Source organism: Parasteatoda tepidariorum, chromosome 2 (genome assembly GCF_043381705.1).
Source record: "Parasteatoda tepidariorum isolate YZ-2023 chromosome 2, CAS_Ptep_4.0, whole genome shotgun sequence".
NCBI lineage: Eukaryota > Metazoa > Arthropoda > Arachnida > Araneae > Theridiidae > Parasteatoda > Parasteatoda tepidariorum.
The window spans coordinates 99,667,047-99,680,361 of record NC_092205.1 but is presented as its reverse complement, the minus strand read 5'-3'; the positions used below and the strand labels follow the sequence as shown (position 1 = coordinate 99,680,361).

The window sequence follows — 13,315 nt, the reverse complement described above, 5'->3', positions numbered from 1 at the left end:
ACTCGGTATTAAAATAAGTTTTACGTAAGATAAAGGCATAGGTTCTTAGATTGAAAAAATAATAATTCATTACTTTCTAAAAAAATCAATACAGTACAATTTTTCTTTAGCTACAAGTTTTAACGTTTTTTAAGGACGTAAAAAAATTACGTTTAAAATTGAAATTTCAAAAGCCGAATGTGAAAAGGAATGTCCCCTAGCACCAGGAATCGAAAAAAATAGTTTCAAGGACAGCTACTTCAAAGAGTGTTAGCGTTTCCGACCTACTCCAAGTTGTTTGAAAAGGTATTTTTTATCTATCGATTTCAAAGTTTATTCTACATATATTTTAGGGTATACTTTAAGAGTATTTCGATCGAGTTTATTTTTACACCCTTATTTGTTTAAAATTATTAAATAATTTGCTTAAAATAAATTATTCAAGCTATATGATTTAATGCATTTATAGTATAATAGTAAACGAGGCTTCCATCGCATATCCTTAACCTTGATACCGCTATCATTAAATAAATGGAATAAGCTTAGATAAATAATAAAAGTTAATTTTTTTCTCGTTTTAGTTTTCAAGGAATAATACGTTTCGATAAAACAGATTTCATTCTGGAAATAACGAAATTATTGAGTAGGTTCCTCATGGCAATATCATTCTTATCCTCCTATGACGAAATTAAGGAAAAGTTGGTTTTCTCAGTCTTTGTAAAAAGTATGTTAACCTTCTCGCCGCGTATTTTTTTTTTTCTCTTTATCGAAATATGTTCGAAATTTGTATTTTTCATTGAATTTTTTTTTTAAATCAGAAGATTCTAAAATTGCCCCGATTATTTTTATTATCATTACAAATTTCAATTTTTAGTTTTTGCTGCTTAACAAAATGAGGCATTTTCCTAACTTCAAATAATATCTTGGGAATCGTGCTAAAGTTAAAAATTAAACAAAACAGTTTAGTGTATTATCCGGAAAAAAATCTAGTTGCACAGAACATAATAATTAAATTTTTAACAAGAGGTCAAGATGTCAAATCTATTAAAATTTTGAGCAGATTGCTGGCATTATTTGGTAATGATACCCTCCCTGCCCGAGAGGTCAAGTATGCAAATGTCACAAGTTATTTAAACAAGGCCGTTAATAAATGGAATATTTGTCTCATGTGCTCTTCGACCAAGAGCGAGTTTTATGACAGAGACGACAGGAGTGTAATGATAGACCTTATTCAGAATGACCGACGAAGGAAAGTTCGAAAACTTAGTGCGATGACAAAAGATGAGTTATGGAAGTATGCAAAGCATAATTAATGACTATTTGGAATATCGAAAAGTCTCAGCGGGGTGGCTACCTAGAATTTCAAACAATAAACAAAAAGATGCCAGAAAAGACATTTGTCAAAAGCCGAAGTAACACAACAAAAGTTACAGACATTTCCCTGGGTTACAGTTAGTCATCCTCTATTTAGTCTGGATTCGTAATTTTCAGATTACCGTTTATTTGGGCCCCTTAAATAAACTTACTGAAAACTTAAAAAACTCGGAAGTTTCAACACTCACTACAATAGTTGATAGAATCAATCACTTTAAAAACTATACTACAACGAATCAAATGGTATAAAATATTATTACAATTAAAGGGAAAAATATAATGTCATTTATTGATTCGTAGAATCAGGTCATTAAATATTACCCAACAAATTAGTTGATAGAATGAAAGAAACAAACTTTTGAACTTGAACGACATGAAACCGTTTATGTGCTCGTTACTTAGGAAAAATGGGGAAAACACTTGATTCTTCTGCACTTTAACTGAGCACTTCAGTTATTCTGCAAATTATCTTGATAGAGATTCTCGACTCCGAGATCTTAGTTTTCTTAATGTTAGAAAAATTAAGAAGGGGAAGACAAAACTAATCCATTGAAATACAATTATTATAGTATTGCTCTTACGACATTAAAATGTAATGATTGCAATTTAATGATCTTTAATTTTCCCTCAGGATATCAAGAAAAATGAGCAAGAAGCCTTGTAAAGACCTAAAAGTCATTAATGGTAAGGTAAGGTAACTATAGGTAAGTTTTACTAGCTTAAAAAATATGAGGCTCTAGTTATTGAAGAAATGGTATGATACTGTTCTAAAGGTAAGCTTAGTAATAATACTTAATTATAAGGTAAGTTATTTATTTATCCTGAACTATATTCAAAGTAATCGTATAGCTAATCTAATATTGCGCTTTTTGTGCGGGTAAAAATTTTTTATAAAAAAGCGCAAAATTTGGTCCGGGTTCTTTTTTTCCGGTTCGTAGATTTTTGGGTAATTCGAGGGATCCCGTCACACATAAAATCCCGCTGGTAAAATCGCAATCCTACGTTCATCTTAGATTACATGCGACGAAATTCGGTCGTTCCGTCATCTGATTGCGTTTACGTTTCCATACTTTTGTTTCTTTTTTTCTGTCTTTTCCATTTTTCATTGTGTTCTAAGACTTTTCCCACTTTGTTTGACCATGTTTTTTAACATTTTTCTGAATTCTTTTTTTCCAATTTGCCTTTTTCACGTTTTATTTAATATTGTTCATTTTTTTGTTTATTTTCTAAATTTTTTTCCAATGATGCATTTTAATTTTTTTTTTTACAATTTCTCCATTATGTTTTTCTTCTATTTTTTCCCATTGCGTGATTGTTATATTTTATCCTTCGTGTTTTTTCCTACATTTTTTTTCATTGCTTTCTAATTTTTATCCATTGTTTTTTTCCAGTTGTGCTTTCTCTATCTTTTCCATTGTGTTTTTCCAATTTTTTCCATTGTGTTTTTCCAATTTTTTCCATTGTGTTTTTCAAATTTTTCCATTGTGTTTTTCAAATTTTTTCCATTCAGTTTTTCAAATTTTTTTCATTGTGTTTTTCAAATTTTTCCTTTGTGTTTTTCTAATTTTTTCCGTTGTGTTTTTGTATTTTTTCCAATGTGTTTTTCGATTTTTTCCAGCGTATTTTTATCATTCTGTTTTTATATTTTTATTTTTTGGATTGTGTTCCTCCGATTTTTCCAGTGTGCTTTTTCTAATTTTCATGGTGTTTTTTCCATATTTTTCAATTGAGTTTTTCCAATTTTTCCATTGCTGTTTTTCAGATGAGTTTTTTTTTTTCATTTTGTTTTTTAAATTTTTTACAGTGCTTTTTTATTTTTTTTTTCATTGTGTTTTTCTTTCCAGAGTGATTTTTTTTCTTTCAATTTTTCCCTTGTGTTTTTTCCATTGAGTTTCATTTTCCAATTTTTGAGATTGATACTGATTTTCCAATTTTTGATATTTTCCATTGTGCGAATCTTATACTTTTTCCTTCGTAATTTTTTCTATATTTTTCTTCAATGCTTTCTATTTTTCTTCCATTTTATTTTTTTTTTCTTTTCGTTTCCATTGTGTCTACTAATTCTGATTTTTCCATTGTGCTTCCTCCATTTTTTCTCAGTATTTTTTTTTTTTCATTTTGTTTTTAAATTTTTAGTGTCTTTTTTTTTATTTTTCCATTGTGCTTTTTAATTTTTTCTCGAAGGATTTTTTCTTTCATTTTTTCCATTTTGTTTTTTCCGTTTGAATTTCATTTTCCAATTTTTTATATTGATTTTTTAATATTGNAAATATTATTACAATTAAAGGGAAAAATATAATGTCATTTATTGATTTTTAGAATCAGGTCATTAAATATTAGCCAACAAATTAGTTGATAGAATGAAAGAAACAAACTTTTGAACTTGAACGACATGAAGCCGTTTATGTGCTCGTTACTTAGGAAAAATGGGGAAAACACTTGATTCTTCTGCACTTTAACTGAGCACTTCAGTTATTCTGCAAATTATCTTGATAGAGATTCTCGACTCCGAGATCTTAGTTTTCCTAATGTTAGAAAAATTAAGAAGGGGAAGACAAAACTAATCCATTGAAATACAATTATTATATTGCTCTTACGACATTAAAATGTAATGATTGCAATTTAATGATCTTTAATTTTCCCTCAGGATATCAAGAAAAATGAGCAAGAAGCCTTGTAAAGACCTAAAAGTCATTAATGGTAAGGTAAGGTAACTATAGGTAAGTTTTACTAGCTTAAAAAATATGAGGCTCTAGTTATTGAAGAAATGGTATGATACTGTTCTAAAGGTAAGCTTAGTAATAATACTTAATTATAAGGTAAGTTATTTATTTATCCTGAACTATATTCAAAGTAATCGTATAGCTAATCTAATATTGCGCTTTTTGTGCGGGTAAAAATTTTTTATAAAAAAGCGCAAAATTTGGTCCGGGTTCTTTTTTTCCGGTTTGTAGATTTTTGGGTAGTTCGAGGGATCCCGTCACACATCCCGCTGGTAAAATCGCAAACCTACGTTCGCCTTAGATTACATGCGACGAAATTCGGTCGTTCCGTCATCTGATTGCGTTTGCGTTTCCATACTTTTGCTTCTTTTTTTCTGTCTTTTCCATTTTTCATTGTGTTCTAAGACTTTTCCCACTTTGTTTGACCAAGTTTTTTAACATTTTTCTGAATTCTTTTTTTCCAATTTGCCTTTTCCACGTTTTATTTAATATTGTTCATTTTTTTGTTTATTTTCTAAATTTTTTTCCAACGATGCATTTTAATTTTTTTTTTTACAATTTCTCCATTATGTTTTTCTTCTATTTTTTCCCATTGCGTGATTGTTATATTTTATCCTTCGTGTTTTTTTCTACATTTTTTTTCATTGCTTTCTAATTTTTATCCATTGTTTTTTTCCCATTGTGCTTTCTCTATCTTTTCCATTGTGTTTTTCAAATTTTTTCCATTGTGTTTTTCAAATTTTTCCCATTCTGTTTTTCAAATTTTTTCCATTGTGTTTTTCAAATTTTTCCATTGTGTTTTTCTAATTTTTTCCGTTGTGTTTTTGTATTTTTTCCAATATGTTTTTCGATTTTTTCCAGCGTATTTTTATCATTCTGTTTTTTTATTTTTATTTTTTCCATTGTGTTCCTCCGATTTTTCCAGTGTGCTTTTTCTAATTTTCATGGTGTTTTTTCCATATTTTTCAATTGAGTTTTTCCAATTTTTCCATTGCTGTTTTTCAGATGAGTTTTTTTTTTCATTTTGTTTTTTAAATTTTTTACAGTGTTTTTTTATTTTTTTTTTTGCATTGTTTTTTTTTTCCAGAGTGATTTTTTTTTTCCTTTCAATTTTTCCCTTGTGTTTTTTCCATTGAGTTTCATTTTCCAATTTTTGATTGTGAATTTTTGAGATTGATACTGATTTTCCAATTTTTGATATTTTCCATTGTGCGAATTTTATACTTTTTCCTTTCTTATTTTTTTCTTTATTTTTCTTCAATGCTCTCAATTTTTTTTTTTCATTTAATTTTTTTTTTCTTTTCGTTTCCATTGTGTCTACTAATTCTGATTTTTCCATTGTGCTTCCTCCATTTTTTCTCAGTGCTTTTTTTTTTTTCCATTTTGTTTTTAAATTTTTAGTGTCTTTTTTCTATTTTTCCATTGTGCTTTTTAATTTTTTCTCGAAGGATTTTTTCTTTCATTTTTTCCATTTTGTTTTTTCCGTTTGATTTTCATTTTCCAATTTTTTATATTGATTTTTTAATATTGTTGTTGATTTTCCAATTTTTGATATCTTCCAGAGTGTGATTCTTATATTTTTTTCTTCGTATTTTTTTCTAAATTTTCCTTCAATGCTATCTAATTTTTTTTCATTGTTATTTTCTTTTTCGGATTTTTCCATTGTGTTTACTAACTTCTGCTATTTCCATTTTTCCGTTGAGCTTTCTCTATTCTTTCCATTGTGTTTCTATTCTGTTTTTTTCTTCCTCAATTTTTTTTCTCCATTTTTTTCCAGGAATTTCCAGTGTATTTTTTCTATTTTCCATTGCGTTTTTCTGATTTTTCAATTTTTTTTTCAGTGTGTTCTTTACATTTCTATTTTTTCCATCATCAGTCATTTTCCATTTTCAGTGTGATTCAATCAGTTCTGTCAGTGTAATTTCCATTGGTATTTTCTCGCTGCGTTTTTTATTTTGTGTGTGTTCTCTATTGGTTTTTTTCGGTGTGTTTTCAGTTGATTTTTTATCAGTGTGTTTTCCATTGGTTTTTTTTTAATGTGTTTAACTGTTATTTCCATTTTTTGCGTTGTGTTTTCCTTACTATTCGGTGTGTTTTCAATTCATATTTTAAGGTATTTTCCACTGGTTTTCTCTCTGTATTTTTATATTTTTTTCCAGTGTGTTCAGCTTTTTTTGGGTGTTTTCCATCATCCATTTTTTTCGCAATGCTTTGTTTTACAGTTTCTTCTCATTTTTGTTTAAATTTTAACTTTCTATTTTTTATTACTACTGATAAATTCCATCCGTGACTTTTGTAGTGGTGTTTTTTATTATTTTTCATTTTTCAGTTTTTTCATGTTTTTTTTTTATTTCTAATTTTCAAGTTTTTTTCCCCTCAAATTTTCAAGTTATTATTTTCATTACTTATCAATTTTTCTTCCTCTTTTCGTTGTCTTTTAAGTTCTAGTTTTTTACTATGTATTTACCTTTTTTTTGTTCTTTATACTTCAAGTGTCTGGTCATGTTTTGTCACCCCATTTCGTACTTTCTTCTTTTTTAATAGTCTCATTGCTTTCCAACGCATATCAAGTTTATTTATTTATTGTTTCAAATTATTGCCGAATGTGTCAATAAGATATTTCATTGAATGTGTCAATATGAGTATGTCTTATAATTTTTTATCAGTGTATTCAGTTTTATTTTCCAATTCTTGATCCAGTTTTTTCGATTCATAACATGCATGCCTCGTGCAACCGTTCATTCAACTCGTGCTTTGACTTCTTGTTTTTTGTACTTTTCTTCATTATTTTTACAAGTGACAAATTCCCCATTCCATGTGTTTGTCTTTTCGTTTTTCCATTGGTTTCCGGTTTTTTTTTTAGTTTTTCAGTTTTTTTTATACTTTTTTCATTTAGCTTTTCATTCAATGTGTCTACCAAATTTTTTCCGAATTAATTTTCATTTTGTTTTCTAGTGTTTATCTAATATGTTTCACGGCACTTTATTCAATTTCTTTCAAATTTTTTCCCTCCAATGTGATCATAACGGTTTTCAGTCATAACTTTAATAGATTCAAATATTCATATCACATTTTCTCTTCAATTCATTTTCATGTTTCCAGTGAGCAGAAAAGAACGGTTTATTTTTAATTCTTATTTAATATATTTCAGCTTTTAAGGATTTTCTCGTTTTCAGAAGTGAACTTCATGCTATCAACAGGGGTCTGTAATTATTTATGCACAATGACCTTTGTTTAGAAGACCTTTGGATACTCACTGATAGCCGCAGCTTCCTGCAAAATCTCAAAAACAGAACCAGTATTGTCGGCAAGACCAGTATTTCCATCCTAAACTAATTAAAACTCTTGTCCCTTCAGCATAATATTCACCTGCAGTGGATTCCTTCTCACGTTGGTCTCTATAGCAACGACTTAGCGGATAGACTGGATAAAGAGGATTGCAGCCTACCACACCCTACCTCTTCTGATCTCACCTATCTTGAACTTTACTCCCTAAAGAAATCCCAGCTTCTCAGGGACTGGCTGATTCCTCCCACCCACAATTGGTATAAAGGAAATAATCTTGGAGTTTCTATGACTCTTCCCTTTGAAAGGAGAGTCTGTACCCTCCCGCCTAGCTACTGGTCATCTAAAGGGTTTACTATTTTCCCAAGGAACTAAAACCTACTCCCTCTGCCGTCAATGCCATCTACACCGAGCTTCCGCCGATCATATCCTGGACTGTCTTGGTCTTCTCTGGGAAGACATCTACTCTACTCCTCTTTTGGTCTTCGAATTCTTTGAATCATTGCCTGAATCATTTTCTTTGAGCAGATCAAGAGAAACTGTTGCTTTTGAAGGACAAACACTGTAAGTAAAACGTTGCATTTTTCTTTTTCTTTCTTAACTGTTTAATGTATTGCAATTCTGAAATTTTAAACGGCAGACGATTCTTCCGCCCGAAATGAATATTCTGCGTTCAGCAGTATAGGCTAAATACTCGTATCAAATATTTGGATGTTGCATCGCTAATTTAGTAGCTGCAATTGCTGTTTATTCTTTAAAATTTTATTTTTTTAATTATAATTTTACAGTGTTGAGTATAATCTTGTACGTCTTTACAATTTAAAAACTCCTTGAAAAAGTTCTTTTGCAATAACGGATCCTATTTGCGCAAATTCACAAAAGCGGACCCTGGTTGAAAGAATGTGACTTAACGCTTATTTTATATTCACAAAGTACGAGTAATTTTTTCACAATTTTACAAAAATAGACCTTTTACAAAATGTCTGAACAGACCCCTGCTAATATATCATGACTTATTTATACTATGAATATTTCAAACGCATCTCGTATGTAAATAATGTGTAAATTTGGTTTAAAGTAAAAAATAAGCCCCAAGACAGTTCCTACAGTCTTCAGGTCATTTTTCTAGGTCATAATGTAGCTAAACCTTCTTTTTAATTTAAGTAAAATAAGGATAGAAGAATTATGAAAAATTTCGCAAATATTTATGTTATGTGAGAAATTTTAACTATCACAGACTGTTAATTTTCGCTAATTTTTATACCATCTGAAAAATTTTAAGCATCGCGGAATATTAAAATTTTAAGTAAAATAGGGTTAGAGGAAGAATGAAAATTTTTTCAAATTTTTTATATAAAATTAGAAATTTTAACTATCACGGAAAGTTAACATTTTGAGTAAAATAGGGATACAGGAATTTTGAAAAATTTAGCAAATTTTTATATTATGTGAGAAATTTTAGCTATCAGGAATGTTAACAATATCAGTAAAATAGGGATTCGCAAATTTTTATATGAACGGAGAAATTTAAACTATCATGGAAAGTAAACAATTTAAGTAAAATAGGGATCGAAGAATTACAAAAATTTTCACTGATTTTTGTATGAAAGGCAAAATTTTAACTATCACGGTTTGTTAACAATTTAAGTAAAATTTGGATATAAGAATTATTAAACATTTTCGCTAATTTTTGTATGGCATGAGAAATTTTAAATATCATGAAATGTCAAATTCAAATAAAAAAGATGTAGAAGATTTATGCAAAGTACCGCAAATTTTTATATGAAATGAGAAATTTTAACTATCACGGAATGTTAACAAAATAAATAAATTGAGATAGTAGAATTTTGAAATTTTTTTCACGAAATGAGAAGTTTTAACTATCACTAAATGTTAACAATTTAAATAAAATACAAATATTAGAATTATGAAAATTTTCGCAATTTTTATTTGAATATAGAAATTGTAACTCTCACGGAATGTTAACAATTTAAATAAAATACGGATATTAGAATTATGAAAATTTTCTCAAATTTTTGTTTGAAATGAGAAATTTTAACTCTTACGGAATGTTAACAATGTAAGTACAAGAAGGATAGTAGAAGTATGAAATTTTCTCAATTTCATTTTTAGTGTGAGAAATTTTAACTATCACGGTATATTTAAAATTTAAGTAAAATAGAGAGAGAAGAATTAGGTAAATTTTCGCAAATGTTTATATTATATTATATGAGAAATTTTAGCTATAACGGGATGTTTTCAATTTAAGCAAAATAGGCATATAAGAATTAGGAAAATTTTTATCTGTTTTAGCCTTAATTTCTTTTGATGTATAAGTAACGAAAATGCTTACTGGTTGAACAATTTAAATATTTGTTTTCTTGTTCGAAAGTTAGCTCTTTATGAAACAATACCATGATAGGCTCTTCTTTTTTTTTTAAAGGGATTTTAAGAAACCTTTGGACCAACAATTTTCTGCTATGGGCTACGTATGCAAAAAAAAATTTAATTGGTTTCTAGGTCTAACGGTGTTTAAAACTTGATTTATCTTTAGTTTTATTTAGTTTAAAGGTTCAGCACTATTTATTGGGACTAACGTGTGCTGAAAAATTTATTCAGTAGAACTAAAGTTTGACGGCAAAATTCAAACTCTCGAACTCAAAAGTTAGGTTTGACTTTTTTGGAGGATAGGCTAACAGAAATATTTTTTTTTATCTTAATGATTTCCTACTTCGAGTTAACCACTGAAGAGAAAATTGTAATACTTCTCTTTTGTCATAAATTAACTAAAACGTGTATAACAAATACTTACAGATATTATGTAAATTAATAGTGACTCTTTCTATTTAAATGTCGAAATGTTTATAATTTCATTTAAAATCTTATTCTTTACAGGACAGGTTTTAAAGGTCTTCGTGAAGAGTCATAGACATCTGTATTTTGTGGTACACCTTTAACTCTGGTAAGAATTTTATTATGCTTCAGAAATTATAGTGTTTTCCACTATATAACGAAAACATCAAAAGAAGAAAAAGAATTTTTTATTTCTCTTTTTTTCGGTAGGCGAACTATTTCCTACTGTGAGCTAGTGTCTTAAAGCAGCATAAAAATTTGTGGTTTGTAAGTCAGGAGTTAGCAAAAATCCTTTTTTGGACATTCCTTATTTTTTGCTGTTTGCGTAACGATGAACTAACGTTTGGAGCAGTATTCAAACTTCCTAAAGACAAAATTATCCAAAATTCGTTTTGGCCATAATCTATACTTTGTCGGTGGGGTAAAGAAAATTATTACATTGCTTATGATTTATTACAATGATCTAATTTTGGAGGGCAATATTTAACACCGTGCGTAGTGTTTTTAAAAAGTGCTTAAAGGTACTTATTTTCTATTTTCGTTTTTTAAAAGCCCTTAACGGTGCTTTTTTATTAGGTGTTTTTATAAAAGTGCTTAATTTTCCTTTTTCGGAAATGAGAATTTTTTCTTTGCCATGTCGATTTTCGCCACGTATTATGCAAAAGCGTGCTTTTCACATTGTTCGCACATCAACGTTCTAACAGTTCATTCGACCACAATACATTTTGGCTTACATTCAGTTCGTATTAGTGTTTCAAAGATCCAATCATTTTACATCTTTGATAAAATACTTAGGATTCCGCATGTGCGTCTACTGAGATAGGTTCGGTGAGATTGTTGCACTCGCATGTGCAACGCTACTGCATTCTGCAAAATATTCTCAAAGTTCTTGAGATTCTGCGTGAGATTTTTTTGTTCCCATGCATATGAACCGTGGGCTAAGGAAGGGATTATTTCAGTTTTATACATTAGTTTAAGAGCTCTCTGGTTTATGCCCCAGGATTTTGTATTAATTTTATAAAGAGAAGTGAGTTGTCGGTTTGATTTCTCGTTCAAGACTTTAACATGTGAACCCAAGTTTAAGACTCCTATCTAATATCACCCCCAAATATCTGAAATGGTTCTTTTGTGAGATTTTCTGGTTGTTTATTTTGAAGATCGGACCCCTGCTTGAGTAGGAGAAATGGATGAAAATAGATTTGTCTATTGATAAATTGAGATTATTGTTTGTTAGCCAATTTTGAATAATATTGAGTGTGTTGTTGGTGTTAATTTTTAAATCTCTTCTTGAATTTCCAAATGTTAGTAGAATAATATCGTCTGCAAATGCTTGTATAATTTGATTGTTTATGTTTGTACTGAGCAAGCTATTGATTAAGAAATTCCAAGCTATCGGACCTATACACAAACCCTGTGGGAGACCTTTTAGTAATATGTTTTGTCTTGAATCCTTGATTTGTTGATAGAATAGCAATTCTATTTCTGTTGATATCTTCTATCGTGTGACATAAATTTTCAGGAAAATTTGAAGTTGAAATTTCTTTATAAATTAAATTATATTGTATGTAATCAAAAGCGCCTTTAATATCAAGGGAGGTGGCTGTGACATGTTTAAAGTTGTTTTTGAGATGTTTTAGATTATCAGAAAATTTTGTAGTGCATGATTTATAGATTTGCCGAAACGAAAGCCAAATTGTTTGTCTGATAAAATGTTATATTTTTCTATATAATAGTTTATTCTCTTGGTAATAAGTTTTTCCAGAAATTTGCCTAGACAAGGGATTAGTGTAATTGGCCTGTATGATGATAATAGTTTCGGATTTTTATTAGCTTTCGGGTCATTCCATGTCAGTTCATCCAGCCATGGCACCCACCATCTCAGATTGTGATGAAAATTTGTACACTTATAGAATTTTTGATGCTGATTTCAAAAATATCAATTATATTTAAATCAGTTAAGGGGTTAAGTCATTTAAGCACATTTGTTTGCAAATATTTATCTTACTTATTTAGTAAATGGGTCTGTTTTGCAGTTTTTTGATCAACGGAGTTGAGTAACTTCAGGAGCTGATTTCTGACAACTCGCCCCCTTCAATTTCAAAAATATTTTAGGCAAAGATAGTTGAAAGTGCAAACTAAGATCTGATATAAAAATTTTGGTAGGCTGTTCACTCACTTTTTTTAAAAAAATATTTTTCTTATGAATTATTATGCATTAAAAGTACTGGTAGATTGAAGATTTATAGTCCTTAATTGTAATTGTAACTTGAGTATAGTTAAATGATGTAAAAAATTTGAATGGTAGATTATGATGTAAAACAAAGTGATCATTTATTAAATTATATTTTTTCTTCTTCCTTTGAGCCCCCCCCCCTCAAAAAAAAAGAAGAAAGGAAAAAATTTGAAAATGAACAAGACAAACACAATTTCTGCTTCACGAACACAATTTTTGGCCAGGGATTGCTGAAATTTGCAATTTAGCTCTATATGTTTTAGCCTGATCTACACTTATGACATGAAGGGAGACTTTGTTGGTTTTATTGGAAGGATAATTAAATAAGTCGCAACGTTTTTTTATATATATATACAGGGTGTCTATAAAAGAACTCCGGAGATTTAAAAATTCATATCTCACTAACTATAAAAGATAGCAAAATTTAGTCGATTTCTCTGAAAAGAGTAGCTCAAAAAGTTTTACTCATACCAATTGGGAATGTTTGTATCAACTGTTGGCGACGCTGCAGGGCGTTGACCTTGAAATGACGTCGCGAAATTTGAAATGATGGCGACTCCGCAACAAAAGGCTCAATGTGTTATTTGGCTCATAGAAACGAAGTCTTTAGTTACCGTACAAAGAAACTTTCGACGTAACTATGGTGTTAACCCGCCTTCTGACAAAACCATTCGTCAATGGTTCAGTGCATTTAAGGAAACAGGAAGTGTTTTGAAGCAAAAGTCGCCGGGTAGGCCGAGTGTGTCTCAAGAGAAAGTGGACAGAATCCGAGCTTCATGCCTTCGAAGCCCTAAGAAATCGTTGACAAGATGCAGCCTGGAGTTGGGGTTACCAAGATCTCAGGGAACGAATAGTCAATTGTGTGGCA

The 13,315-nt window shown here is 29.6% G+C and overlaps 1 long non-coding RNA gene across 1 annotated transcript in view; it reads left to right on the top strand.

Annotated features, from left to right (window-relative positions):
• Nucleotides 1-5,452: 5,452 nt before the first annotated feature.
• Nucleotides 5,453-13,315, top strand: part of LOC122272010 (uncharacterized) — a 61,140-nt gene continuing 53,277 nt past the window's right edge. The window contains exons 1-2 of the long non-coding RNA XR_011636246.1: nt 5,453-7,925; nt 10,257-10,323. This is a non-coding gene — a long non-coding RNA (uncharacterized lncRNA). The remainder of the gene's footprint in view (nt 7,926-10,256; nt 10,324-13,315) is intronic.